This window comes from Triticum aestivum, chromosome 7D (assembly GCF_018294505.1).
Source record: "Triticum aestivum cultivar Chinese Spring chromosome 7D, IWGSC CS RefSeq v2.1, whole genome shotgun sequence".
Lineage (NCBI taxonomy): Eukaryota > Viridiplantae > Streptophyta > Magnoliopsida > Poales > Poaceae > Triticum > Triticum aestivum.
In genome coordinates this window covers 21416194-21443766 of record NC_057814.1, presented here as the reverse complement: position 1 = coordinate 21443766, position 27573 = coordinate 21416194, and the positions used below count along the sequence as shown (strand labels likewise).

At 46.0% G+C, this 27573-nt stretch overlaps 1 pseudogene; it reads right to left on the bottom strand.

The window, feature by feature from the left end:
- Positions 1-4312: 4312 nt before the first annotated feature.
- LOC123167608 (disease resistance protein RPM1-like) lies at positions 4313-9641 on the bottom strand (annotated as a pseudogene).
- Positions 9642-27573: the final 17932 nt, after the last annotated feature.

The following is a 27573-nucleotide window of genomic DNA, read 5'->3' as shown; positions in this document are numbered from 1 at the left end:
CCCACCGTAATACATGCTATTTTGAGAGAAGCCACTAGTGAAACCTATGGCCCCCAGGTCTCTTTTTTATTATATTACATCTCTTTTGTTTATATCGCATCTCGTTTACTATTTTGCGATCTTTAATTTCCAATCTATATAACAAAAATACCAAAAATATTTACTTCATTATCTCTATCAGATCTCACTTTTGCGAGTGACCGTGAAGGGATTGACAACCCTTTTATCGCGTTGGTTGCAAGGTTCTTGATTGTTTGTGTAGGTACTAGGTGACTTGTGTGTCGTCTCCTACTGGATTGATACGTTGGTTCTCAAAACTGAGGGAAATACTTACGCTACTTTGCTGCATCACCCTTTCCTCTTCAAGGGGAAAACCAATGCATGCTCAAGAGGTAGCATCCTCCGCGTCCCCATCCGCCGCCGAGAGAGGCGCGTCGTGAGGTTTGGACAGCGGAGAGGAAGCCGTGCCAGTCCGGGGCGGGGGCTCGTCATGGTCCCCCGAGTCGCCATCAGAGCCGTCCGAGCCCGGGGAGCGGCTGCGCGAGCGGCAAGGTCGGTCACGGTCGGAGCGGTGGCCGCCCGGCCCCCCAGGGCCATCCTCCCCATTAGAGTCAGCGCCATCTCCGGGCTTGGCAGGGGAGGCAAGAAGATCATCCTCCACCGAGATGTGCGGGCCATATCCCGTGTCGTTGAAGAACATTCACAGAGTTGTCTGGAGCTTGGAGGGGTCCGGAGTCTTGATCTGAGCGCGAACAGCTGGCCCCTTGACCAGAGAGAGAGCATTCACCGTCACGATCTTGCCCAGGAGCCGGGACATACCCCGGATGACGCTCTCCGCACGGGCAATGGGAGGAAGCCCACGAATCTGAATCCACATCGAGGTCAAGGAGGCCACAGCAAGAGGGTCCACTGAGGACACACAGATGCGGACCTTAATCTGGTTGAGAGCCAAGGTCAGCTGGGCGCTGTGGGTGCCGAAGCGGAGGCTCGCCGCATCCGGGAACACCGCCGTGAACTCCTGGTCCGAGATCGGGGTAACCTCCCAATCCCAGTCTGGCCTGAACAGGTGGCGGAGCTCCTCGGAGATGATCGCATGAGACGCCGTCTTGCCGTCGAGTACCAAGATGAGAGCAGTGAGAGTGGAGGAGGCGACTGGCACAGGAAGGTCCATCTGAAACAAGCCAAGGTCGTCCAAGGCATAGCCAAAGAGGCCGAGCACGCCGAGAGCCTGACGATCCGGGCAAAGCGCGGCGGGGTGGTCAGACCTCTTGCACTTGAAGCATGCGTGGGGCTGCTTGCAATCCACCTGACAGTGCCCCTCCACGCCACAGTTGAAGCACGTCACCAACGGTGCCGGCGGCCGATGAGCCGCCACCGTAGGAGCGGTGGAGGGGGGTCGTATCGCCGCGGGGGAGACGTCCGAGCGGCCGGAGCGCGCCGGTGAGCGGGAGCGACGTGGCGGGGAGCGCCGGTCCCGGTCGCGGCCGTGGTCCCGCCAATTCTCCGAAGAACGTTCACGCGGACGTGAGTCACGCCACCCGGCCCCGTCCGCCGACGCGGTGCTCTCGCCTGTGAGCATGGCGTCCCGGAGTTCGGACTCCCGGTGAGCGCCGTCGGGGGTGGGGCGACGCGGGTCCTGGGTGGACTGGGGTTCGCGTCCCTCCGCTCGCCGCTTTGGCCCGGGGGCCTCGTCGCCGGATTCACGCGCCATTGGGGGCGGGAGAGCACGGGGAAGAGGGGAGGGGGGCGCGGGGAGAGGGAGAGCGAGACGGAGGCGGCGCGGAGGAAGTGGGGAGATGGTTCGGGGTCGAGCCGGACGAGGCCAACCCTAAAAGGGGGACTTGGGCCTGGCCCAACCACGTGTGACCTGGCAACGGGCCCACCTTGGCCCGAGTCACCACCGCGGCCCAAGACGGCCCAAGGTCACCACCAGTCCCCGGCCACCAGCCGGGGCCGCAGCCGCCGACCGGCCACCAGCCGGGGCCGCAGCCGCCGAGGAACGGAAGGACCAGAACCTGGACGAGCGGACAACGACCGCCGGAGCCGCGGTGGGGGCCGGCAGCAGCAGAGGACCAAGGGGAGCCGCAGACTCGGATGGCGTCGGCGAAGCACGCCGCCACGACATCGCCGCACGGGTGAGCTTCGACCTCCCGGCCACCCCCAAGCTCGCGCTCGGGCCCCACGACCGTAGCGACCGGCGCCTTGGCCATTGCCTGATGGCGGTGGGGAAGGTGGTGCGGGACGGGCGAAGTGTCGCGTCAGCAAGGGGAGGGGAGCGAGATGGAGGACAGGGGGCGGGGTGGATGCGAGGCGTCAGCGGCGACGGCAGCCGCCAGCCGGCCGCCGAAGCGGCGAGGGTGCCTGGGGAGGCCCGACGCGAGGGCCGCAGCCTCGGCGCAGTCCTCGTCATCCGCCTAGTCAGCCCAACAGATCCGCGCCGGGGACGGGGCGGCGCCCGCCGAGGCCGGCGTCGAGGGGAGCGGGGACGACCAACCAGGAGTGGAGGACAGGGGACGGGGGGGTGAGGGCGGGGGCGTGCTGGAGGTCGCCGGTGGCGCGCAGGCAAGGGGGGAGGCCAGCCGCGTGCGACGACACTGCGGTCGCCGAGGGGATCGCCTCGAGGGTCGTCATCCCGTCGCGCTCCTCGCCAGTCTCTTTCTGCGGGCTGCTATTGGTTTAGTGGCTGGCCTAACCGAACCCATTAATTGCTGTCCATACCGAGCAGCACCGTCGCCGTCACCTGCCCCGGGAAGGGGACGAGCGCGCAGGGTCAGAAGGGCCCGCCGCCACCGGCACCACCCGGGCCAGCGCCGGGGGCATCGCCGGCGGCGGCGGGGGAGATCCAACAGGGAGGGGGCGAGAAGAAGGGGATGGGGCGCGCCGCCCCGGCCACCTCCCGGGGAGGCGGCGTAGGGGTGGGAACGGGAGGGGGAGAGGGAAAAGGGGGGCGGGCAGGGCCGGGGCGCGCGCGCCGGCGGCCGGTGGCGGCGGGAGGGGGCTAGGGCGCCGCCGGCGGTGGCGGAAACCCTAGCATGAGGGAGCGGGTCGGGGGCCTAGGGGAAGGGAGTCCATTTTTGTGGATTAGACTGTGAATTCTGTAGCTTTGTTGTCTGAATCCAGATATCTTGCAGGTCACTACTGTCCTTATGTAGCTTAAATTTGTAGATAGATTCTTAGAAAGAGCGATTCCATGGTTGGTTCTGTCTGAAACGGCTCTGACTGGAAAACAATTGACTGTCAGTTCTTAATCAGTATGTATATGTAACATGATGCTCATTAATTGCGTGTTCTTCAGGATGAACTTGAGGAATATTTAGAGAAGGCCAAGACTAGGACTGAGAGCAAGGTGGCCACTGCCGGCCACTAACGACAGTATATATGCACAACAGCACAATAACTAATTAAGGGGTCAAAAAATGAAGAAATACCTAAATCGTGTAATCTTTATATACTTTGAGAGAAGGAACAGAAGGAAACAACATCTGAAGAGCAAGCTGGTGTGGCGTCGATGGCGAAGGGCAAGCGGAAGGTTGAGGCTGGTGGTGGTGTTCATCGACTGTCGGAGTGATGGGCGGCACCACAGGCAAAATCAGAGCTCGAGGTGCGCCTCTGTGAGCTCGACTGCTCGAGTAGGTGATTACATCGTGCTACGTCACGCACTCATGCAACTGACGCAGGTGAGGAGGCAGAGCTAAGCCATCGGGCATGAGCTAGCCTGAACAAACCAGATTAATTCTGTTGTTCGATTGGACAGTGAGCAGAGCACTTCTGCACTGAAAGCAAGATCATTCAGATAAACTAGCTCAATGACATAATAAATACTGTAATAGACACCAACTAAGAAGCATTTAAGTACCCTTTTGCGAACATCAATCCCTGAAGAAAACTTCTGCACTGAAATGACATGCAATGTAAGCAATATCATTCAGACAAACTAGCTCAATGGCATAATAAATACGAGTAATAGACACCAACTAAGAGGCATGTAAGTAGCCTTTTCTGAACATCAATCCCCGAAGAAAACTGCTTATCACTTGAGCTAATCGATCGTCTCCTTCGTCTGTTGCTGAAATTTATAGGATACATACATGCACGCTGTAGCACTCAAAAACATTGTCATGATACATTGGTGTATATTTATTGCATCAATGTATTGCTCAAGAAAAAAAGGACATCCACATTGGAAGCAGCTAGCTAGAAACAAGGCAGGCACATCAACAACAACTGTAAGGAAGTATACGTATGACAACAATGAAAATGAACACCTGAGCATTGTCTATCAAAGCCAATTCTTTCGGATGAAAATAAACAATTGAGAATCAAGGATTATCAAACCAATTCCTTGAGAAGAAAATCTGATGTCTGAGCATTATGAATCATAAATCACGTCTTTCATTTAACAAGCACAGCTGAAACAAGAACACACGAATGAATAGCAGTACATATATAGTTCGGACAGGTAACAAGAAAATTAGCCTGCAAATGGAAACACGAGTACACGACTCAGTCTCCATCTTACAATAAGTTTTTTTCTTATTTAAAACCCACAACCAGAATCAATCAATAGGCAATATTATCGCACTTAAGAAGCAAGCGCATGAACAGTAACATCAGTATCAGCAGTTCAGCACTCGGCAGCAGCAGAAGTGAAGAGCACCATACGCAGTGGAGACCGAACTAGCAGCAAATGGTGCAGTAGTACATCTTGATAAAGCAGAGGAAACGTGGAAGGTGTGATATCACTGGATATGTATGTTGAGATGCATTGAGTCGAATCTCCACATGGTCCAAATATTCCGGCCGGCAACCTGGAATCCTGCATAACCAACATTGAATCACATCAACATGTTAAAGTAGTACGATTGGAGAGGAGGGAGAAAGCAAGCAGTGGTACTGGTTGTGGTTGGCAGGTGAGTGGCTACGGCCCACGTACCTACACATTTCCTGACCAGTGTGTCAGGTCAATCTCGGATAGAGTGCTGCCACTGTGACCCTTGAATTTCAGAACATTGGCACAGCAACGTCAAAAAGTCGCTGGTGATTTCATGGAAGCCAAGATACTGGAGTGGCAGGAGGAACTCAATGCCAGTTGGGACCTCTGTCATGCTGCTGAGTTTGAATAACTCTAATCTTTCCAGGCTCGCCATGGCACCTTGCTGTATCTCTGCTCGATTCAGATTGGGCAGGTCCACTAGTTGAAGAACCTTCAGCTTTGGAAACCACCCGGTGAGAAATGTCAGCTGCTCTCCATTATATGCTCTAGTGAACTCTAGACGTGTCAAGTTTGACAACCGAGAAAGAGATGGCAAGGGGTCTTCTCTTAGCTCTGACGAAAATAGAGCCAATTCATATAAGGTTTGCCCCTCAGCAGCTTGGAAGAGAGGAGACTCGTCCAATGCCCCTTCCGCTAATCGCCCTCTCAAAAAAAGCTTTTGCAGGTTTGGTAGGCAGACATTCAACAAGAGAACCTCATTCTCATCACTTGCATTAACACTTAAGGTGGACAAATATCGCATCTGAACTATAGACTCAATGATGCGTGCACAGTAGATTCCCTTCACATTCCATAACCTCAAGCTTCTGAGTTGCCTCAACTCACCTAAATATTTAACAGACTCGCCATTTGCTTCCAATGCCTGTAGCGTTTGCAGATTTTTTAGATTTCCAAAGCCATTGGTGATACGCATACCCCCACGACAATGAAACTCTCTCCAATCTGGATCTGTTATTTTCTCAGCCAATAAGTGCTTAAGCTTCTTCAGTTTCACAATCCCTCTAGGCAATTCATGTATGTCACATTCATAGAGGTCTAGTGTCAACAAATTTGAAAGCTTCTCAACAGACTTGGGGAGCTTCTTCACTTTTGTATAACGCAAACCCAAATGGCGGAGATTAAAAAGATCCCCAATAGCATCTGGAATCTTCTCGATGGGTAGACCACTTAATACTAGCACTGTCATATATCTTGACCCCGTGCATAGCTGAGTTATAGTAGATAAAGGCATACTATTGTCTAGTGTGTAACTGTACGAAGCTGGTGTATGCGAGAAATTAACTGATCACTATCGTTCTTTAGGTTGTGGAATACCAATCGTCGCCCATCCATCTCAAGAGACCCAGCACATTTTTTGTCATAGGCAGCACCAAAACTATTCTTCTTGCACAAGTCCATTGCGAGTTCACGTAAGATATCGTGAATCCTGAATTCCTTCATCCTACCAAATGTGTTCCTCTCAACAAGTTGTAGAATGTTTCTATCAATCAGCTCCTTTAGATAGCCTTCTGCCACTTCTTCTAATGTGCTTTCACCCCTCTCCTCGACGAACCCTTCTGCTATCCATAATCGTACAAGTTCTTTCCTTTTGAAAATATAGTCTTCTGGAAATAAACTGCAGTACAGGAAACAACTTTTCAAATGTGTTGGAAGATACATGAAACTCAGATGCAAAACATTCCTTATGTGATCGAACCTCGAATTGTTAATTAGCTCCCAACCCAATTGGTCATTTATTTTTCTCCATTCTTCCACAGTTTTCTCACGCACACGCAAAAGGCTACCAACTAACACAATAACAAGAGGCAAGCCTTTGCACTTGTTAACTATTTCCTTTGACAAATGCTTCAACTCCGGAGGACAGTCATGATTTGTATCTCTTGGAAGCAGGGGCATGCCGGACGGTGCCATGAGGGATGTATCACATATCCAACCCAAGTAACCAAGGGAACATTTATCTAACATTTGGGTCAAAAATCTTAATCCCGTGAAGCCCAACACCCGTTGTTCCATCAACTCCCCACCCAGCCCCTTCCATGCTCCGTTTCTAGGTTTTACATTGCTTGGAAAGGCTTTCTTGCAAAAGAGATCCCATGCCTTGTCTTCTGGTAAAGCTTCCAGTGTTAAGATATGCCCTTTTGAGGCAAGTGCGGCAACATGGGCTTCCCTTGTTGTGATCATCAATCTACTACCCTTATCATTATCAATAAGTACCCTAGATAAATCATCAAATGCTTCTGGAGTCCAAATATCATCCAATATGATCAAATACTTTTTTTGCTCTAGAAAATTTTTCACTGTCTCTTCAAGGCGTGTGATGTTCAAAACCTCAGTGTTTGATTGAATGCTGACTTTATCTTTGAAAAGTTCTTTGATAATATTCCTCAAGACATCTTCTCTGGAATAAGTTTGAGAGATGGAGACCCAAGCATGACATTGAAATTTATCTCTCACTTTCTTGTAGATATTTGCAGCTAAAGTTGTTTTACCAAGCCCTCCCATTCCAAGCAATGCTATCACAAAGCGTTCCATACCACCACTTTCCAACCACTTCTCAAGTTTTTCTCCGCTGGCATCCATCCCCACTAGATCTTCATCATCAAGCGAGCGTGAAATATTCGCTAGATCTTGTGCCCTCTTGACGATGTAATTTGAGTTGTTAGTATCTCCGTTATTTATCAGGATAACCCATCGGTTTTTCGTCTCTGACAGGTGTGTAAGGTCTTTCTCTATTTCTTTTATCTTGAAAGCTATCTGGTTCAAAGAAAGTAAAGATCTTGGCTTTTTTATCCCTTTCTTCAGGAAAAAGAAACAACCTATATCATGTTCTTGACCAACTAGATACAAGTACTCATCCACCATGTCCTCCATCACATGTGCTACTTTCCGTACCTCCTCCAACCAGCCCTCATATACTTGATTGTTGCGGTTCCGAATGTCCATTTGGCAGAGAACATCATGCATTATGCGAAGCTCCCTGGCAACACGACCCATATTGCCTTGAAGCTCTAGTAGTTGTGTCCTGTACCTTGCAAACTGCACACTGGCCTGGTCTACCGCTCCCTTTGCCAAGGCAACTCCGATCTTTTTAATGGCTAGAAGAATCACAATCTCAGCCATTTCTTTCTAAGAATTGCTAATGTCTCACCGTTGGTGGAGGGGTCTAGTTGTATATTTTACTCAGTATCATCAGAATAGCCACTGTAAAATGAAGTAATTGATGTATTAATTAAATTGTTGTCTATTCTGCTAGTAGCAAGCACTTGCTGAAACACTTCAAAACTCCCAAAAATAGGAAGAATCTTTCAAAAGTAATATTTTAATCATAATGTTAACCTATCTAACTCTAACCCAAATAATAATACAAAGCAATACTTATGACAGGAAAGCCCATGAGAAGTTTAAAGCACTGGGATTGTGATAGAGTCACCTGTAGGCAACTAAATGAAGGCGTGTTTGGATCTTAGGCTAGAGATATACTAGCGATGCTAGGCAAGACTTGACATTTGGTAAACGAAAAAAAATCTTGCTTTGCCAGGCTAGAGAGGCAGTTGAGGCTTGGAAAATCTAACCAGGCCAGGAGATCGAAATCGGCTCTCCTTCGGCACCAAGAACGAACGAAAATTACGGAACGGATGCAGGTTGCCTGCCTAAGCAAGCTCGGAAGGGGAACCCAGCATAACCTAACTTACAGAAACTCTGACCAAGCATGTGCTTCATATGGCGGCAGCTCGGCAATATGCATATTCTACTTCCACGGAGTTGGCTAATTTCGAAGTTCCTGCCTTCTGGGTACCTTTTCCGCAACATCTATCTTCCAGATAGATGGACAAACAAATAGCTAGACTTGTTTATTAAGTTGTAAGAAAGATGTATAGCAATCAAGAAAATAAAAAGGAAGGCTAATCTATAATATTGAAGTACTCACTGGGAGAAATTGATATATGATTGTTGTAACTAAGACGAAGCCGTCATGTTCACTTTAGGAGATCCTCACACAACAAGAATGTTGACATTGTCTTAACATTCCCATCATGTACTAAGTATGACGCCGGTAAAGAACACAATCAACAACTAAGCTGCAGATTAATTATAGATTGTTTGCTAATCCTTGGGAAAGCATGGATGGCAACTAAAAGCTCAACATACCTGCCAGCTAGCCTTTTGCACTTCTTCCAGAAGAAATAAAGAAGTTTGTCCTTCTTCCAGAAGAAATCTTTACTGTGCTTATGGTGCTGGAAGAAATAGCAATCTTTTACTCAGAAAATATATTAGGCTTGCAAACTCGCAAAATAGCAGAAATGTATTTTTTTTCTACTGAAAGAGAGATTGTTCCGAGTAAAACCTGAGATAGCCAGTCTCGTAATGGCTTAGATCCGGTTGATCTAGGTGAACTCCTCGTGCAGTTCAGAATATCAGACCATTAGAAGCCTTACGGAGATTCTGAACTTCCATGGAGTAGATGGATTTGGTCTTCAACTTGAGGTGTCCTCCTTGTTCCTTTTATCCATAAAACCAAAAAACAACGACGTGCCTGTCTTGTAATGGCAAGGGAAATTGGTTATTTTGCATCGACCTAGCTAGGGTGATAGTTCTACTGGTACAGCCTAGGATATTGATAAGATTGAAGAAAATCAAATTAAGGGAAACACACCTAGCTGGAAATCGATTTGGATCTGTAACGACCTCCTTTTGCACTTCAGAATCTGAAATCATCAAAACACCGATGGTCGGTCAAGCGAACAAGAACCAGGCGAAGCTCTTAGGGCCTGTGTTTCCCGTGTGTTTTGTGAGAGGAGGAGGAATCCTAATGCCCTTTAGACTAGCATACATGCATACACCTTCTGGCTGGTTAGCATCACTCTTGATTCCTACCAACCCAATAATTGTTCTTACCAACTCTTGAGATTTTTTAATCTAAATTTTGGTGAACAGCACAAGTGAGCAACTCAAGGAAGGCACCGGGAAGCATCTTTAATATATAAAATCTCACCATCCTAGTATATGCATCGTAATAGCTGTCACCACTCACCACTGAAATTGTTCTTAAACATACAACTTGGGGTCCTTGCCAATAATTAGTCATGATAGTTGGTGCTGGCCGGCATTTTTTTTTTTGAAGCACTTGGCCGGCATGGTTGACATGGACAAACTGATGGAGACCTCTTAACAGGTGGTGAAGCTATCCATACATACAAAATGAGCAACTCAAGATGCTAAGCTGATTGTTTGTTCTTCGTGAGGAGTACTCACATAAGGCTAAGACGATGCCTGGCACAACCGCGAATGAGAGCAAGCTCGTCCTCTATGGCCTCTTCAAGCTGGTCACCGCCGGCCCAGTCAACACCCGTATATATGCCAGGCCTCCTTGCTGCTAGTAATGGGCTAATCGCTACATATGGAGATGGTGCTAATTGACGACATTGTTTATATCTGAACATGTTTTCTGGTGAAATCATTAACAGTGGAGATTTAACGATATGTGTCCTACGATTTTTTTTGTGTATAATCTCCTTCAAGATACATACTTCTTTCTCTGAGATGCATCGCCTTGCTGAATCTCGCTTTCTTGCTCATCGTCAATTAATCGCACGAAACCACATAGTCCAATCTCATCTCTTGGACCTTCCCTGGATTTTCAGCATGGAGGGTCAAATGGGATGATTAGAGGGCCTCAATTCCTTCATCCCTAAATTTTATTTAAGAGGTATGCTATGTATAAATTAAGGTCGATCTCATGGATGCAGAGGATAGATTAATTCGGTTCAGATTTAGTGACATTGACGTACTAAGAAGAACGCAAGAAGCATGGACATCTGTGGGCGATATCGCTAGCAGGAAAGTTGGGTGGCTTACCTCAGCATCATCGCCGTTGCCGGGGATCCATTTCACGGAGGCCGCGGCGAGCGAGGGGAGACTTGGCCAGGCAATGACGGCCTGTCACCGCACAGGGAGAGAGGACAGGAGTGGAGTGAGGGTGGGCTTGGCCGGAGGCGAGACGCGGCATTCTCCCTCCGATTCAACTCCGCGCCGGCGGCGGCGGAGTGGTCTGCCTGTTGCTGGGGGCTTGCCTCTGTATTCTCCCTCCGATCTGCAAGGTACAAACAAAAAAAAATCCTGATCAACAATAAAAAAAATTGACTCATTTTCATTTAAGTATTTGTTTTTTTGTCTACACCATGTATAAAAGTATATTGTTATGAGAATTTTCTTGAATGTGTTGTATGTGCATTTGGGTTTGTACAATTTTTTGATTTTTTTGCATTGTGGATTTTTTTTTCCAAAAGTTCACCAATGCACCCGTCCACCAAAAGGCATTTTCACCTGTTTTGGCTGTTTTAGCCTGAGTTCAGGATGCAATTTTGGCTGTTTTTGTTTTTTGGCGAATATGCAATTTTGGCTGTTTAGTAGTAGTAGAATGTTAGTGATAAACCCTACCATCTTTACAGGTGAAGGCTCAACATTAAGGTTGTGATCATGCCACTATGACGAGTGAATTGCAGAAACCAACGACATTGAAGGCTAGGGTTTGCTGGAAACATACTTCTACAGGTTTGTCCCAAAAACCACTATTTTGTAGCCTTTTTTTTGCAATAAACACTAGTTGGCGGTTTTTGCGGTTTCGATGACGATAATGACAGGTAGGTCCTGCTTTTGCCGACTGCGTGTACCGCTATTTCCATGATTCTGAAGCTTGGGCTGCATCTGAGCTGGGCAATCCAGCCTCCAATCTAAACAACTTTGTTTCCATGAGCCGTGGCAGAGTGATGTAACCTATGTGGGTTGTCCCCAGCATGTTCTCTGATCTGTATCTGTGATGGCCGTGCATTCTTTTTGTGCACGGCTACCATAGTTTTAAATAGCGCGCTAAGCCTCTTAGCGGCGGACCTTTTCTAAATGCTATAGCGTGCTATTTAAAATGTTTGTTCATTTGTTTGGATCAAAGTCTCTTAGCGGGCTATTTAAAACAGTGACGGCTACTACTATTTACTAGCAGGATCAACTTATATTCAATAAGAATGTGTGAGAATGTTTTGATATCTCCGTAGGAAGATTATGTAACCATCAACAGGGACTTATGTGTAAGACCGGATGTGTGACTCGGGTATGATATATTGTACTCGGTTTCAGATTTTACGGCAGTGATGTGTTCGACTATTGATCGGCTGCTTGTCCTTTGTTCGTGTTTCAAACCTGAACCGATTACTGGACCTGTTTCTGACAGTGTGCTTGTCTTTTGAATTTTGATTTTTGGGTGTTGCAGCAGGTCTGGTTTTGGCCTTTTCATTCGTGTGCTTTTCTTTTCTTCCGAGCATTTCAATCAGGAATTTCTTTGAACTTTGCCACTCTGAAAATCTGTCTCCAAAGAATCTTTTATTGTAATTTTGCAAACCCTCCGTCTCTTCTGCATCAGATAGGTTCTGGGCGTCACAGGGCTGGATATAAGCTTTCCCTTTTGTATTTCGGATGTGCTCCCCTTTTATTTTACTTTGCAGAATATTTCCTGCTGATGACAGAGACAAATTGAACTGTATATGAAGAGGCATACATCCACCCAGTATAAAAGAAATACAGTACACAAGCAGGCAGACTGTATATGTTCCATGAGAGAATCTGTGGCAACGTACTTGGAGCATGGGAAGATATTACAAAATTTACTGCCAACAATTTCCGCTCAGCTGTGTACAATCCTCCGCATCCTGACTTACCGAAAAAGGCTTTCGCTCCGCTTTATAAATAAAGCAACCACCAAGCACAAAGTATCAAGGTAACAACAAAACACACCGCACACCAAGACAACGCCGCAGGTCAGGTCCAACACTCACACACAAAGACACAAACAGCCCCAAGTTCCGCTGTGGGCACAGCACAACAAGCCCAACACAGACGCACGCCGAAACATCCCAAGACGGCGATGACGGAGGCATGGACACGACGATCTAATCTGGCTCCGGTGGTGGTGGGGGAGGCGGTGGCGCCAACCGGAGAGCCATCGCGTGAAGCTGGGTGATGATGAAGGTGATGGCGTCTCTCTCCCTGGGACGGCTAAGCGGCCGCCAAAGCGGCAAGTAACCAGACCATTTGAACAAAGCGTCAGTAGCACCACGAAAAGGAATACGCTGAATCACAAGTTTATTCCTAACAGTCCACAGCGTCCAGGCAAGGACCCCAATGGTCAGCCACCTAATGTGGCGCAACGCGGGTGGGATCACCTGGAGTTCGGCAAAGAGAGCGGGGAAGTTGTTATGGTCCCAGCTTCCACCCATAATCTCGCGGAAACAGCTCCAAAGGAACTGCGCAGACACGCGGGTGAGAAGATATGGTTCGAATCTTCTTCAGGCCCGCAAAGCGGGCAACGCCCATCCCCAGGGCCATTGCGCTTCAGAACCTCTACGCCTGATGGGAGGCGGCCGCGAATCCATTGCCATAAGAAGATCCTAATTTTCAGGGGCAGGCGAATCTCCCAAATGGAGGAGAGCGCCTCATGGCCAAGCGAGGGGGCGATGGCCAGGTAGAGAGATTTGGTGGAGAATTGTCCAGAAGGCTCTAGCCGCCATCTGGCGCGGTCATCGTCCGCCGAGAGATCAGGCTCGTGGAGAGCAATACAGTTGAGCAGCTCCTGCCAGTCCGCGTTCTCAGCCGGGCCAAAAGGTCTCCGGAACGCGAGTTGCCCTAACTTAATAAGGGTGGTCGCCACGGAGATCTGCGGAGCAACCGCGATGGAGAACAGGTCCGGAAAGCGAGCCGCAAGGGGTGTGTCACCAATCCATCTATCGAACCAGAACAGTGTGGCGGTGCCGGAACCAATCTCGATTAAGGTCCCGATCCAGAGGACGGGAAGGAGCTGAATGATGGACTGCCAGAACTGGGAGCCCCCAGACCGCTGACAGAAGGCGAGAGGCTAGCCACGGAGGTATTTCTGCTGAATGATGCGAAGCCACAGGCCACCATCTCCGTTGGCAATCCGCCAGAGCCACCGAGTCAGAAGGGCAATGTTCATGCGTTTGGAGGACATGATCCCGAGTCTGCCCTGGTCGCGAGTTTTGCAGATCTCAGACCACCTGACCATGTGGTACTTCTGCTTATCACCCTCGCCTGCCCAGAAGAAACACCCCTGAACGGTGGCAATCTCATGATGTAGAGTCTCGGGAAGGCTGTAGAAGCTCATGATGAATAATAGCAGGCTGGAGAGGGACGAGTTAATGAGCACCGTACGGGCCGCTTTCGAGAGCCACCTACCCTGCCAGGGCTCGATGCTGAAGCTTTCCCACTAAGGGGCGCAGCTCGGCCACCGTGAGCCTGGAGTCGCTAATGGGTACCCCCAGATATGTCGTGGGGAAGCACCTGAGCTGGCAGTTAAGCCGATCCGCTATGCTTTGGCGCTCTTCTTGGGTGTAGCCCAAGACCATCACCTCACTCTTGTCGAAGTTGATCCTAAGGCCTGACATTTGCTGGAAGCACAATAGGAGGAACTTGAGGTTCGAGATATCACTCTCCGAACCCTCCACCATGATAATGGTGTCATCCGCATATTGGAGCAGGGAAATCCCGTCCCCCCCAACCAGATGCGGCACCATCCCCTTAATGTGACCCACCACCTTGGCCTTATCGAGGATGGCCGCCAAAGCATCGACAACCATGTTAAACAGGAACGAGGAGAAGGGGTCGCCCTGACGCACCCCGCAGAATGTGGGGAAGAATGGGCCGATCTCCCCATTAATGTTCACCGCGGTGCGACCCGAGGAAACCATCTGCATCACCCTGGTCACCCACCGGTCGTCGAAGCCCTTATGGAGCAGGCATTCCCGAAGGAAGGCCCAACTGACCGTGTCATAGGCCTTGTGGAAATCTAGCTTCAGGAAGACTGCCTTGAGGTGTTTGGAGTGCACCTCATGGAGAGCTTCGTGAAACACCAAGACTCCTCAAGGATATATCGTCCCTGGATGAAGGCCGACTGGTCAGGGTGGGTGATCCGGTCGGTTATAGGGGCCGCCCTAATGGCGTACCCCTTGGTGAGGATGCGCAAGATGACATTAATCACCGTAATCGGTCGAAATTGTCGGATGTCGGATGCCCCAGTCACTTTGGGGATGAGGGTGATTACCCCATAGTTCAGCCGGGCGAGGTCAATGGACCCAACAAAGAACTCGTCAAATAGGGCCGTCACCTCCGGTTTGATCACCTCCCAGAAAGTATGGAAGAACTTCACTGGGAGGCCATCCGGGCCGGGAGCCGAGGATGGGTTCATGCCCTTAATCACCGCCCATACTTCAGCCTTAGAGAACGGGGCCGTGAGAGCCGCGTTATCCGCAGGCGAGACACAACATTGGGAGTGCCAAATGTCTTGCGCAAGGGCAAGACCTCCCCGAGGGGAGGCAGAGAATAGGTCTCTGTAAAAGCCGTCTACATGGGCCCGGATGTCCTCCGGCCGTTGCAGGAGGGTCGCTCCGTCCCACAGGAGGGGGATGGAGTTACGGCGTCTGCGGCCGTTAGCGATGGCTTGGAAGTAGGCAGTATTGGCGTCCCCCTTGAGGACCCAATTCTGCGTACCCCGCAAGCGCCAGTATGCCTCCTCGTCAGTGTAGATGACCGTGAGCTGGTCTTCCAAGTCGTACCTAAGCATCCAATCATCTGCCGAGAGGCTAGCGTCGTTAGCCCGTATATCGAGGGCCTGTATGCCCTCAAGAAGGGCTTTCTTCCGCTCACGGCTGTCCCGACCCACTTTTGCACCCCACCCTTTCATGAATTGCCGTGACCGTTTGGCGCAGAAATGCCAGGAATCAACGGCCGAGAGGGCATGATGGGGGGCATCACACGCCTCGCGCCACCTGGCGACCACCGCGGCAGTAAATCCAGGCTGACGCAACCAGAAGGTTTCGAAGCGGAAGCGGGGCGGCAGGGGAGGAGGGGGGCGGAGGGCATCCTGACTTAGAAGATCAAGAACAAGGTATTTACAGGGTACTGCACATGCTATGCTTTCCAAGGGAAGAACTTCATAGAGAGCCTCTCTGCAGTCAGTTGTAAAGAGGAAAAAGGCACTTGGTTCATATTCAGTCTTCATGTTGATCTCTGGTACTTCATCATCTTCTTTACGGTCGCAGTGGCAGATGCTTCCTCTCTTATAACAGGTAACATCTAGGCCATCAAACAATCAATATGAACAGTGAGTGTACATATACAAAATCCGAGTATGAGAACATATTCTAGCATCAACACGAGGGGATTGGAGATGATTGGCGGGTATTGAGGTGGATTTTGACTTGTTGGGGATGTAATGCCTTTCATTCATAGCCCAGAGCCATGGGACTCTTACCATAGCCCAGAGCCATGAGACTCTTACCATTTTGACTTGAGGGGATTGGGGATGTAATCCCCCTTGAAATCCTTTAGAACCGAACGAAGCCTAATACAACATCTTACCATAGCCCAGAGCCATGGGACTATCAAGGTATTATTCTCCTCCATACATACATGTTGCAGGCTGATACGTCTCCAACGTATCTATAACTTTTGATTGTTCCATGCTATTATATTACCTGTTTTGGATGTTTATGGGCTTTACTTTACACACTTATATAATTTTTGGGACTAACCTACTAACCGGAGGCCCAGCCCGTATTGCTGTTTTTTTGCCTATTTCAGTATTTCGAAGAAAAGGAATATCAAACGGAGTCCAAACGGAATGAAACCTTCGGAAGCGTGATTTTTGGAACGAATGCGATCCAGAGGACTTGGAGTGCACGTCAAGAAGAAATCAAGGAGGCCACGAGGGTGGAGGGCGCGCCCTTCCCTGGTGGGCGCGCCCCCTTGTCTCGTGGGCCCCTCGGGCGTCCACCGACCTACTTCTTCCTCCTATATATACCCACGTACCCCGAAAACATCAGAGGCGACCACGAAAAACTATTTCCACCACCGTAACCTTTTGTATCCGCGAGATCCCATCTTGGAGCTTTCGCCAGCGCTCCGCCGGAGGGGGAATCGACCATGGAGGGCTTCTACATCAACACCATAGCCCCTCCGATGAGTTGTGAGTAGTTTACCACAGACCTTCGGGTCCATAGTTATTAGCTAGATGGCTTCTTCTCTCTCTTTGAATCTCAATACAAAGTTCTCCTCGATCTTCTTGGAGATCTATTTGATGTAACTCTTTTTGCGGTGTGTTTGTCGAGATCCGATGAATTGTGGGTTTATGATCAAGTTTATCTATGACAAATATTTGAATCTCCTCTGAATTCTTTTATGTGTGATTAAGTTATCTTTGCAAGTCTCTTCGAATTATCAGTTTGGTTTGGCCTACTAGATTGATCTTTCTTGCAATGGGAGAAGTGCTTAGCTTTGGGTTCAATCTTGCGGTGTCCTTTCCCAGTGACAGCAGGGGCAGCAAGGCACGTATTGTATTGTTGCCATCGAGGATAAAAAGACGGGGTTTATATCATATTGCATGAGTTTATCCCTCTACATCATGTCATTTTTCTTAATGCGTTACTCTATCCTTTATGAACTTAATACTCTAGATGCATGCTGGATAGCGATCGATGTGTGGAGTAATAGTAGTAGATGCAGAATCGTTTCGGTCTACTTGTCACGGACGTGATGCCTATATACATGATCATGCCTAGATAATCTCATAATTATTCACTTTTCTATCAATTGCTCGATAGTAATTTGTTCACCCACTGTAATACTTATGCTATCTTGAGAGAATCCACTAGTGAAACCTATGGCCCCTAGGTCTATCTTTTATCATATAAGTTTGCCATCTACTTTTATTTGCATCTTTACTTTTCCAATCTATATTATAAAATACCAAAAATATATTTATCTTATCATATTATCTCTATCAGATCTCACTTTCGCAAGTGGCCGGAAGGGATTGACAACCCCTTTATTGCGTTGGTTGCGAGTTCTTTGTTTGTTTGTGTAGGTGCGTGGGACTTTTGAGGAGCCTCCTACTGGATTGATACCTTGGTTCTCAAAAACTGAGGGAAATACTTACGCTACTATTGCTGCATCACCCTTTCCTCTTCAAGGAAAACCAACGCAAGCTCAAGACGTAGCAAGAAGGATTTCCGGCGCCGTTGCCGGGAGGCTTCCACCAAGTCAAGTCAAGATTCGACCTCCCGCCAACGTGCGATTTCTGGCGCCGTTGCCGGGGAAGTCTTCGCTCAAGTCAAGACATACCAAGTACCCATCACAAACTCATCTCCCTCGCATTTACATTATTTGCCATTTGCCTCTCGTTTTCCTCTCCCCCACTTCACCCTTGCCGTTTTATTCGCCCTCTCTTTCCCAATCTCCTCTCTCTTTCGCTTGCCTTTTGTTTGCTTGTGTGTTGGATTGCTTGTCGCCATGGTGCAAGATAATACCAAGTTGTGTGATTTTTCCAATACCAATAATAATGATTTCCTTAGCACTCCAATTGCTCCTCTTAATGATGCTGAATCTTGTGAAATCAATGCTGCTTTGCTGAATCTTGTTATGAAAGATCAATTCTCTGGCCTTCCTAGTGAAGATGCCGCTACCCATCTAAACAACTTTGTTGATTTGTGTGAGATGCAAAAGAAGAAAGATACGGATAATGATATTGTTAAATTGAAGTTATTTCCGTTTTCACTTAGAGATCGCGCTAAAGTTTGGTTTTCGTCTTTGCCTAAGAATAGTATTGATTCATGGAATAAGTGCAAAGATGCTTTTATCTCTAAGTATTTTCCTCCCACTAAGATCATCTCTCTTAGGAACGATATTATGAATTTTAAACAACTTGATCATGAGCATGTTGCCCAATCTTGGGAAAGAATGAAATTGATGATTCACAATTGCCCTAGTCATGGTTTGAATTATGAATGATCATACAAATTTTTTTTGCCGGCTTGAATTTTGCTTCTACAAATCTTTTAGATTCGGCCGCGGGAGGCACGTTTATGGAAATCACCTTAGGAGAAGCTACCAAACTCCTTGATAATATTATGGCTAATTATTCTCAATGGCACACCGAAAGATCTACTAGTAAAAAAGTGCATGCTATAGAAGAAATTAATGTTTTGAGTGGAAAGATGGATGAACTCATGAAATTGTTTGCTACTAAGAGTGTTTCTATTGATCCCAATGATATGCCTTTGTCTACTTTGATTGAGAATAATAATGAATCTATGGATGTTAATTATGTTGGTAGGAATAATTTTGGTAACAATGCTTATAGAGGAAACTTTAATCCTAGACCGTTCCCTAGTAATTCCTCTAATAATTATGGAAATTCCTACAATAATTCTTATGGTAATTTTAATAAGATACCCTCTGATTTTGAGAATAGCGTGGAAGAATTTATGATCTCTCAAAAGAATTTTAATGCCTTGCTTGAAGAAAAATTGCTTAAAGTTGATGATTTGGCTAGGAACGTTGATAGACTTTCGCTTGATGTTGATTCTTTGCAACTTAGATCTACTCCTCCTAAGCATGATATCAATGAGTCCCTCAAGGCTATGAGGACTTCCATTGATGAGTGCAAAGAAAGAACCGCTAGATTGCGTGCTAAGAAAGATTGCTTTATAAAGGCGTGTTCTTCTAATTTCCATGATAATAATGATGAAGATCTTAAAGTTATTGATGTGTCCCCTATTAGATCTTTGTTTTGCAATATTAATCTTAATAATTATGGGACTGGAGATGAGTCAACTTTAGTTAAAAGGCGTCCCAATGATTCGGAGTTTTTAGATCTTGATGCTAAATTTGGTAAAAGTGGGATTGGAGAGGTCAAGACTTTAAATAACGTTGAACCCACTATCTTGGATTTCAAGGAGTTTAATTATGATAATTGATCTTTAAAAGATTGTATTTCCTTGTTGCAATCCATTGTGAATTCTCTTCATGCTTATATTCAAAATAAAGCTTTTACCAAACATATTGTTGATGCCTTGATGCAAACTTATGATGAAAAGCTTAATTTGGAAGTTTCTATACCTAGAAAACTTTATGATGAATGGGAACCTACTATAAAGATTAGAATTAAATATCATGAGTGTTATGCTTTGTGTGATTTGGGTGCTAGTGTTTCCACGATTCCGAAAACTTTATGTGATATTCTAGGTTTCCATGATCTTGATGATCGCTCTTTAAATTTGCACCTTGCGGACTCCACCATTAAAAATCCTATGGGAAGAATCAATGATGTTCTTATTGTTGCAAATAGGAATTATGTGCCCGTAGATTTTATTGTGCTTGACATAGATTGCAATCTTTCTTGTCATATTATTCTTGGTAGACCTTTCCTTAGAACGATTGGTGCGATTATTGATATGAAGGAAGGGAATATTAGATTTCAATTTCCATTCAGGAAAGGCATGGAACACTTTCAAATAAAGAAAGTCAAATTACCTTATGAATCTATCATCCGAGCTACTTATGAATTGAGTGCCAAAGATGGCACCACTTAGATCTATCCTCGCTTTTATGCCTAGCTAGGGGCGTTAAACGATAGCGCTAGTTGGGAGGCAACCCAATTATCTTTGTGTTTATTTTTGTTTCTGTTTAGTAATAAATTTATCATCTACCTTCTGTTTAGATGTGTTTTTATGTTTTAATTAGTTTTTGTGCCAAGTAGAACCTATAGGATTTTCTTGGATGATAACTATTTGATCTTGCTGAAAATTCCAGAAACTTTCTGTTCACGAAAACAATTGTTTAAAATCACCAGAACGTGATAAAATATTGATTCCAATTGCAGTAGATCAATAAACAAATTATCTAGGTCTTCCTATTTTGGTAGAATTTTTTGAGTTCCAGAAGTTTGCTTTAGTTACAAATTACTACAGACTGTTTTTTGATGACTTGTAGATTTTTTGCAATAAGTATATGAGTTCTTTTGACTAATGTTGAGTCCATGGATTATACGCACTCTCACCCTTCCACCATTGCTAGCCTCTCTTGTGCCGTGCAACTTTCGCCGGTACCATACACCCACCATATACCTTCCTCAAAACAGCCACCATACCTACCTATTATGGCATTTCCATAGCCATTCCGAGATATATTGCCATGCAACTTTCCACCGTTCCGTTTATATGAGACGCATCATCATTGTCATATTGCTCTTTGCATGATCATGTAGTTGGCATCGTATTTGTGGCAAAGCCACCTCCATAATTTTCATACATGTCACTCTTGATTCATTGCATATCCGATACACCGCCGGAGGCATTCATATAGAGTCATATCTTGTTCTAAGTATTGAGTTGTAAATAAATAAAAGTGTGATGATCTTCATTATTAGAGCATTGTCCCAGTGAGGAAAGGATGATGGAGACTATGATTCCCCCACAAGTCGGGATGAGACTTCGGACTTAAAAAAAAGAGAGAAAGGCCAAATAAAAAAAAGGGAAGGCCAAATAAAAAAATTAAAAAAAATGAGAGAAAAGAGAGAAGGGACAATGCTACTATCCTTTTTACCACACTTGTGCTTCAAAGTAGCACCATGATCTTCTTGATAGACAGTCTCCTATGTTGTCACTTCCATATACTAGTGGGAATTTTCATTATAGAACTTGGCTTGTATATTCCAATGATGGGCTTCCTCAAAATGCCCTAGGTCTTCATGAGCAAGCGACTTGGATGCACACCCACTTAGTTTCTTTTGTTGAGCTTCCATACATTTCTAGCTCTAGTGCATCCGTTGCATGGCAATCCCTACTCACTCACATTGATATCTATTAATGGGCATCTCCATAGCCCTTTGATACACCTAGTTGATGTGAGACTATCTTCTTTTTTGTCTTCTCCACAACCACCATTCTATTCCACATAAAGTGCTATGTCCATGGCTCACGCTCATGTATTGCATGAAATATTGAAAAGGTTTGAGATTACTAAAGTATGAAACAATTGCTTGGCTTGTCATCGGGGTTGTGCATGATTAAATACTTTGTGTGATGAAGATAGAGCATAGCCAGACTACATGATTTTGTAGGGATAACTTTCTTTAGCCATGCTATTTTGAGAAGACATGATTACTTTGATTAGTATGCTTGAAGTATTACTATTTCTTATGTCAATATGAACTTTTATTTTGAATCATTTGGATCTGAACATTCATGCCACAATAAAGAAAATTACATTGAGAATTATGCTAGGTAGCATTCCACATCAAAAATTCTGTTTTTATCATTTACCTACTCGAGGACGAGCAGGAATTAAGCTTGGGGATGCTTGATACATCTCCAACGTATCTATAATTTTTGATTGTTCCATGCTATTATATTACCTGTTTTGGATGTTTATGGGCTTTACTTTACACATTTATATCGGTTTTGGGACTAACCTACTAACCGGAGGCCCAGCCCGTATTGCTGTTTTTTTGCCTATTTCAGTATTTCGAAGAAAAGGAATATCAAACGGAGTCCAAACGGAATGAAACCTTCGGGAGCGTGATTTTTGGAACGAACGCGATCCAGAGGACTTGGAGTGCATGTCAAGAAGCAATCGAGGAGGCCACGAGGGTGGAGGGCGCGCCCTTCCCTGGTGGGCGCGCCCCCTGTCTCGTGGGCCCCTCGGGCGTCCACCGACCTACTTCTTCCTCCTATATATACCCACGTACCCCGAAAACATCAGAGGCGACCACGAAAAACTATTTCCACCACCGTAACCTTTTGTATCCGCGAGATCCCATCTTGGAGCCTTCGCCGGCGCTCCACCGGAGGGGGAATCGGCCACGGAGGGCTTCTACATCAACACCATAGCCCCTCCGATGAGTTGTGAGTAGTTTACCACAGACCTTCGGGTCCATAGTTATTAGCTAGATGGCTTCTTCTCTCTCTTTGAATCTCAATACAAAGTTCTCCTCGATCTTCTTGGAGATCTATTTGATGTAACTCTTTTTGCGGTGTGTTTGTCGAGATCCGATGAATTGTGGGTTTATGATCAAGTTTATCTATGAGAAATATTTGAATCTCCTCTGAATTCTTTTATGTGTGATTAAGTTATCTTTGCAAGTCTCTTCGAATTATCAGTTTGGTTTGGCCTACTAGATTGATCTTTCTTGCAATGGGAGAAGTGCTTAGCTTTGGGTTCAATCTTGCGGTGTCCTTTCCCAGTGACAGCAGGGGCAGCAAGGCACGTATTGTATTGTTGCCATCGAGGATAAAAAGATGGGTTTTATATCATATTGCATGAGTTTATCCCTCTACATCATGTCATCTTTCTTAATGCGTTACTCTGTTCTTTATGAACTTAATACTCTAGATGCATGCTGGATAGCGGTCAATAAGTGGAGTAATAGTAGTAAATGCAGAATCATTTCGGTCTACTTGTCACGGACGTGATGCCTATATACATGATCATGCCTAGATAATCTCATAATTATTCGCTTTTCTATCAATTGCTCGATATTAATTTGTTCACCCACCGTAATACTTATGCTATCTTGAGAGAAGCCACTAGTGAAACCTATGGCCCCCAGGTCTATCTTTTATCATATAAGTTTGCCATCTACTTTTATTTGCATCTTTACTTTTCCAATCTATATTATAAAATACCAAAAATATATTTATCTTATCATATTATCTCTATCAGATCTCACTTTCGCAAGTGGCCGTGAAGGGATTAACAACCCCTTTATTGCGTTGGTTGCGAGTTCTTTGTTTGTTTGTGTAGGTGCGTGGGACTTTTGAGGAGCCTCCTACTGGATTGATACCTTGGTTCTCAAAAACTGAGGGAAATACTTACACTACTATTGCTGCATCACCCTTTTCTCTTCAAGGAAAACCAACGCAAGCTCAAGGCGTAGCACAGGCACGTAGAGCATACGTACATCAAAATTCTGATCCATCTAATGTTTGCATAGACCAGCTATCTATTTTTTGCAGACAATGAGTAGTGATAACGTACGTACATGAAGTCAAACTCACCGAAAGAACTTGAAACTTGGTATCTAACGTCATCAAATTCCTTTCTTTTCATGATACAAAGCTTAGCATTCAAACCATAGCATCAAATATTTACAGACTGGGTAATCTCAAAGGTCGTAACTTGCTATATCACACACGAAAATAAAAAAGTTTGAATATGGGCATAGATCACGAAGCCGGTAAAATACAATACAAGATGGGCACTAACTGACTTAGCATACTGTTCATCTATCTCATGCATCCTGTCCTGTGTCCACTTTGTGAAAAGGCTGGGAACGTCGTGCCTTTGCCAGGGCCGACGGCTTCGTGTTTATATGCAGGGTCGCGACCTCCCTGATAGCGTACAAGTTGTTGGGATTACAATCTTGGAGAACAAGAGATAAACTAGAGATAGATATCCAAGTTAACAAGAATATAAATCATAACAAACTCCCAGTCTATCCTACGCTACACAGCTTCGGTCGTCATATCCCTTGGCGCACATAATGAGGGTTGCTCCTGTCACGTTGATACACATGTTGTTTAACACCCTTCCTTAGGCACAACTTCGCAAGTTGAGATTAAGTTTAAACTCTTCAAGATTTCTTATGGGTAATGCCTTGGTGAAGCCATCTGCAACTTGGTCCCTTGAATGCACAAAACGAATTTCCAACTGTTTGTTAGCAATACGTTCTCTCACAAAGTGGAAATCTATTTCAATGTGTTTTGTTCTTGCATGGAAGACGGGATTAGCAGACAAATAGGTGGAACCAAGATTATCACACCATAAACATGGAGCCTGGATGTGTTTCACACCAAGCTCTTTCAGCATGGACTGAACCTGATTTCTGTTGTGGCATTTGCCAATGCCTTATACTCAGCCTCTGTACTTGACCTCGATACAGTTGCTTGTTTCCTTGCACACCATGATATGAGGTTGGGTCCAAAGAACACTGCAAACCCACCAGTAGAGCGTCTGTCATCTAGACATCCTGCCCACTCTGAGTCCGAGAAAGCACTGACAAGTGTAGATGAGGACTTGCTGAAAGTGAGACCAAGATTCACAGTATGCTTCACATATCTTACAATACGTTTTGCAGCAGTCCAATGAACTGTGGTAGGTGCATGAAGAAACTGGCATACTTTGTTAACAGCAAAGGAAATATCAGGTCTTGTCAGAGTAAGATATTGAAGTGCTCCTACTAGACTCATATATCTGGTACTGTCCTCTTGATTCAAGAAATCACCTTCTATAAGAGACAGTTTTTATGTACTAGATAGGGGAGTTGGTATAGGCTTACATCCTTGCAAACCAACTCTTCTTACCAGATCATTAGCATATTTTTCTTGGGAGAGATGAAGACCATCCCCAAGCTTTCTTACTTCAATTCCTAGGAAGAAATGCAAATCTTCCAAATCCTTAAGAGCAAATTCAGCACTCAGATCCTTCAACAGTCCTGCCACTGCCTCATCAGATGAACTAGTGACAATAATATCATCAACATAGATAAGTACAAATATAGATGTATTTGCCTTTCTATAAATAAACAGTGAGGTATCTGATTTTGATGGAACAAACACTACTAGAAAAAAGGTTGTTACTGGCGCACCTGTTTTTGCTACTAATGGCGCACTATAGGTGCGCCACTATTAACACGCCACTAGTAACGCAACGCCAGCACCAGTTCACTTAGCAAGCACTTGTTGATATATCTATCATATCAATCCTATTAAACCTTGTGGATGTCTAGGACTTTGTTCATGTTCATGAGTGTGATGAAATTTTGAAAAAATATTTAAAACTTCCCGGTCATATTATGTATCATATTTTGAACATTTTTTCCAAAAAAAAATCGACACCAAATTTTTTTTGGTTACTAGTGGCGCACCTAGCAAATGGTGCGCCATTACTAAGTTTGAATTTTTTCCCCATTTTTCCCCTTCTAGATCTTAAAATCCCCGTATCTTTTATTCTGTTAGGTTTTTGGGGATTCTAAAAATCTTCAACGGGGATCCCCTGTTGAATTCGGATGTAACTTTTCGAGTAGATAATTTTCATATAAAAAACTTTTTAATCTGAGTTCGTATGCAAAAGTTACGTCCATTTTACTAAATTCGAGAGAGATTTTGCAAATAAAGTTGAAATTCATATTTGTAAATTTTCCCAACAACTAGACCACATATCACATGGGAAACTTATTTTTTTTACATTTCCATCATTTTCTTTTATTTTTTTAAACCGAAAAGGCGGTCCGGGGGGGGTGCATTTGGTGAAAATTTTCAAACTTCCCGGTCATAGTAATGGCGCACCTTCACAAAGTGTGCCATTACTATGTGTATGACTTGGTCAAACCTTGGTCAAAGTTAGTAATGGCGCACTTTGTATAGGTGCGCCATTACTAAGTTTGACATAGTAATGGCGCACCTATGCAAAGTGCGCCATTACTAAGTTTGACCAAGGTTTCACCCAGTCATACACATAGTAATGACGCACCTATACAAAGTGCGCCATTACTATGTGTATGACTGGGTCAAACCTTGGTCAAACTTAGTAATAGCGCACTTTTCACCAGGTGCGCCATTAGTAATATGGCCATTAATGGCGCACCTATACACATACATGGTGCGCCATTAATGTCCATATTAGCTATAGCCATTTTTCTAGTAGTGAAAGCTAAGTGCTTGTAATTTTTGACCAAGACGTGAATACCATGCTCGGGGTGCCTGCTTCAGTCCATACAGAGCTTTATCAAGTTTACAAACATAAGAGGGTGAGTTTTTATCGACGAACCCGGGAGGTTGTTTCATGTATACTTCCTCTTCCAGAACACCATGAAGGAACGCGTTCTGTACATCTAGCTGTCTAAGGCCCCAACCCCCAGAAACATCAATAGATAGCATAAGACGAATAGTAGAAGCCTTGCCAACAGGGCTAAAGGTGTCTTCATAGTCGATGCCATATTGCTGTTTATAACCTTTCGCGACAAGTCTGGCCTTGTAACGGTCTATGGTTCCATCAAATTTCCTTTTAATTCTGTAAACCCACTTGCAATCAATTAAGTTTTTACCTCGTCGTGGAGGAACCAAATGCCAAGTTTTGTTTTCTGGAGTGCCACGTGTTCTTCTTCCATAGCTTTTCTCCACCGTGCATCTCCTAGGGCCTCATCAAGGGTGTGTGGTTCACCTATAGAACATGCAAGACCAAATTTGGTTTTATAATTTATAGGCTGAAGCACTCCCTTTTGTAGACGCGTGCTTGGAAGACGCGGAGAAGAAACGGGCGCAGAAGATCCAGGTGCATCTGCACCAGCCGATCCTGAGGCGGACTCTTCTGGCGTCGCAGCAGCTTCAGGCTCGGTAGGATCTTCTGTGGCTGCTGTAGACGACGGAGTAGGCGCAGGCCGCACAGAGGATCCCGCGCGAGCCCCTGTGGCGGCGACAAGATCAGCCCTGGGTCGCGCGCCCGGTCCCCTGGCCGAATCAGCGCCGGTCCTTGTGCTAGTTTGGCGGCGTGCGTAGCAGCGAGGCCCACTCGCGGGCCAGCGTCCCTCGGCCTGCCGTGTGGGAGAGCCAGATTGGCGCGGACCCGACAGAGCGTCTGCACCGGTCGGTGGCGACCGCGTGGCGGCTGCGGAGTCGTTGCCGCGGCTCCTGGTAGGTGCGGGTGCAAGCGACGCATTTTCTGGGTTGCCTCCGCCCTGCAGCCGCATGGATCCCGGGGTGGATCCGCTGCCAAACTGCCGCTGATCCGATCCTGAGGAGGATATGTCTCCCAGGGTTTGACACATAAAATGTTGCCTGTTTTGACTGATTTCTGCATCATTTTCCACGATTTCTTCACCGTTTAAAGCGTCTGTTGTATCTGCATCATCATAAGACTCATGCAAAGGGTTATGAGGATTAGTCAACGTATGATCATCACAA